At 31.2% G+C, this 3,544-nt stretch overlaps 1 long non-coding RNA gene across 1 annotated transcript; it reads left to right on the plus strand.

Annotated features, from left to right (window-relative positions):
- Positions 1-1,755: 1,755 nt before the first annotated feature.
- LOC114299625 (uncharacterized) lies at positions 1,756-2,773 on the plus strand. The gene is made up of 2 exons (XR_003642397.2): positions 1,756-2,347; positions 2,473-2,773. It is a non-coding gene; the product is annotated as an uncharacterized LOC114299625 (long non-coding RNA).
- Positions 2,774-3,544: the final 771 nt, after the last annotated feature.

The raw sequence follows: 3,544 nt of genomic DNA on the forward strand, positions 1-3,544 counted from the left end.
TTGGCCAAACTACCAAACTGTATTGACGCACACCATTGGCGGGTTTCTCTTCTCGCACTCCAATTGGACCACTTGGCAATTTCTATCGAGCTAGGCATAGCCCTATCAGTTCCAGCCTCAATTACAGCCAACCTTCAGGGTCAAGCTCAATAACTAGCTTGGTTTGCCCAACTCCGTTCGTTCCCGCTGACCTTACTCGGCCTTGGACCATCGCTTCACCTAGCTCGGCTTAGCCCGGTCCAACTTTCGGACCTTGGGCTAACTCAGCCGCATGATCTAAAACCTCGGTCAAACTGTCCTTGACTATATCAACTCGGTCACGTAATCCAACGGCAAGGCCCAAGTCACAACTAGTTTGACCCGTTTGCTTGGCGCAAACTCCCCTCGCAAGTTGCAAGAGAAACAAAAAAATAAGAAGGGGAAGAATGAAAACAGATGAAATAGGAAAACAGAAAAAAAAAAAAAAAAAAAAAAACAGTCTTGCATGTTTAAACACTTAACAACACTTTTATTCCGAACTCATTTTTGAAAATAAACAATGAGAAAATTTATTTGCTTCCTTTTTAAGGTTTTCTTGGTGCTGATCAAAAGATTCAAGCCAACTAGAACCACCATCAATGCAATACAATACATGTCCTTAAATTTCTTAAACATTTGTAAATGGGTTTATTTGTAAATTATATTTATATTTATTCTATTATATAAGCATTGTAAATGGATTTATTTGTAAATTATATTTATATTTATTCTAGTATATAAAACACACAATTCATAATATTTTTTCAAGTTCAGTCACTTTTTTTTTTTTTTTTTCTTTCTCAAAATTGATTTCCTGACTAGTGGTTGTTCTATTCTATTTTGGTTATTACGCTTTCTATTATATTTATTAGACTAGAAATAGTATTTTTCTAAATTTTTATTGTCTTTCTAAGTTTTCTCTTGTTGTATTGAATAGTTGTTTTGTTCTCGTAATCTTATTGCTCTTTCTTCTAATTTAGTTTTTATTTTTTTAATTTTTTATATCAAGGTGGTTTTAATTTCTATTAATATATCAGTAATATAATTGCTTTATCCTGCAGTGTTTTTAGTGATGCACACTATTTCCACCAAGTAATTTTAACTTAAACCTCTATGGGTCTTATTTATAATTTAAACAAATTTTTTTGGTCTTAATAACCAAGTGTTTGGCGAGCTTACGTACACCTTAATCAATAATTTGCATAATTTTTTTGGTCTTATTTGTAATAACGGCCTTCCACGTCAACCAATAAGGGTTGGTTTGGGATGTGGGTTGATTTTTTGACTTTTTTAACTTAAGGTTAAAAAGTCTCGTTTGAGATAGACTTTTTAGCTTTTTTGATTTTTGTGAGAGAAAAAATGAAATGATTATAATTTGGATGTGACATTTTATTTTATTAAACTAAAAACAATTTTTTTTTGTGACTATTTTAGCCAAAAAAATCTCGTTTAACTTATGTCAAACGAGGGCTAAGAAATGCCAATAAAGCACGAGTTCCCTTCTTTTCCTTTTTTTTTTTTTTTAAGTGATGATATATAATTTAATGGTAACATTTCACTTTAAAATAAAATATTTATAAAATTAATTTATATTTATAACAATACCATTGTCACGCCATTTCTTTAATTTTTTTTTTAGTATGAATTTATTATATGAACAGAATTTTTATGTTTTAAAAAATATTATTCAGTTTTGTTTTTTCTATAAAAAGAAGTTTCCTTCCCGACCCCAAAAATTTGTTTATAACCAGACAATTTCAGCCGGCTAGACTAGAGAAACTATTGATCCAGTTTTTGCTGGGGGAAAATCCTATTTAAAGGTAGACTCACTTGCCTGTGCTCGGGCCAGTTTCTTCTCTTCTATTCTCTTCTCTTCTCTTCCCTCACCGCCCATAGTTACATCAACAATTCTAGTTATGTAACATTTTCATTGATATTCACTTAGTTTACTACTCTACTTGCCAAAAAAAAAAAAAAAAAAAATGAGACCAAGTCGATTCACACCAGTCACAGAGCTTGTCAACATGTTGGATGTCGAAATGGAGATTAGAGAGGTACGGAGCCTATCGCCCGAGGGATGCTATGGCGATATCATCACGCTAGCCCCCTACGAACGAATAGAAATAAGTGCGAGATTGTTTCACCAAAGATGTATCGATTCATCAAGGTCTTCTCTTCTCAAAATATTCATCGGTGACCACCAAACAAACCGTGTATTGAAGCCGTATCAATTCATCGCTTACTCGAGGATCGTATTCAGTAGGGATCATCAGAATCCACAGCTCATCTTTATTAGAGGGCTTAGATCCTCTTTCTTGTATAGGTTCAAGTTGAGTCTCTTTCCCTAACCACTCTCTCTCTCTCTCTCTCTCTTGGAAAACATTTTTTTTTTTTTAAATTGGTTATTTGTTTTGTTTTTCACTATGCTTTGCTCTTGTTTCGATTTCTTCTCAGGGGCTTGCGTTTTCTTGTGGGGAAGAAAAACTACAACGGGATGCCGGAAGAAGAGATCCATTGAGTTACAATGATTTGAAAGCAGCGTTAAGAAATTATGAACTCTTTATGCTCTTATCCTGTTTAATATTGTAATTTATAATTTTAAAAATGTCACCGCCATATTATTGTTGTGATATTTTTTTTGAGTGTGTAAATATTGGTATATGTACAACAAAAAACTTTAAATTATGAAATGTGTAAATGGTATATGTAAATATGTAAAATATGTTATTACGTAAATATACAAAATGTGTGTTAATTTTTTTTTTCTTCTATATTATTTGATTATTAGCAAGCATGTCCAAGGCATTTTAATTTTATAAAACTTAGTACTGATTAATTTTATACACTCAGTTAGGTTGTATTTGTATATAAAATTATGATTCAAACACAATTTAAGAAAAAATATATATTATCTCCATTTTAGGCTTGGTTTAAATTTTCATAAACTTCGAATCCAAAGCTTTTTCTTAAGAAGGATGGTAGTGTTGTGTGCAAGATCGATCTTGTGATTAAGGGTGACAAATTAAAGAAACAACTCGAGTTCGACTTTTGTTTGGATCGTTAAAATTCGTTTGAATTCAATTTAGGTCTCGTTTGTCAATTATATATTTTAGTCAAAAATTCAAAAAATTACTATAAGTTATCATATTACTCTTTTTATTTTTTTGTACATATTTTTGTAAAAAACTAAAAAGTTACTAAAATAGTCTGTTCTTAAAGGAGGCCGTAAATAAGTCAAGTTTGAACATATTTCAAAACTCGTTAAAGTTTTAAACAAAACTTGAACAGTCAATTACTCGTTTGGATCAATTTAATAAACCTATAAATTATATAAAAATGTCAAACTATTCGAACTTAGCTCGACAAAAACTCGTTTAAGATCGCCTTGCAAAATTTGACAGACTTAATTTCAACAAATTTTAAAACTCATTAAAATTTTAAAACTAAATTTAAACAATTAACTATTCAACTCATTTATCACCCATTCGCGTAAACATATCGACCATCTTGCTCCGATCGGGCCGAT

The sequence above is a fragment of the Camellia sinensis genome, chromosome 13 (assembly GCF_055761805.1).
Source record: "Camellia sinensis isolate YWXY chromosome 13, ASM5576180v1, whole genome shotgun sequence".
Classification (NCBI taxonomy): domain Eukaryota; kingdom Viridiplantae; phylum Streptophyta; class Magnoliopsida; order Ericales; family Theaceae; genus Camellia; species Camellia sinensis.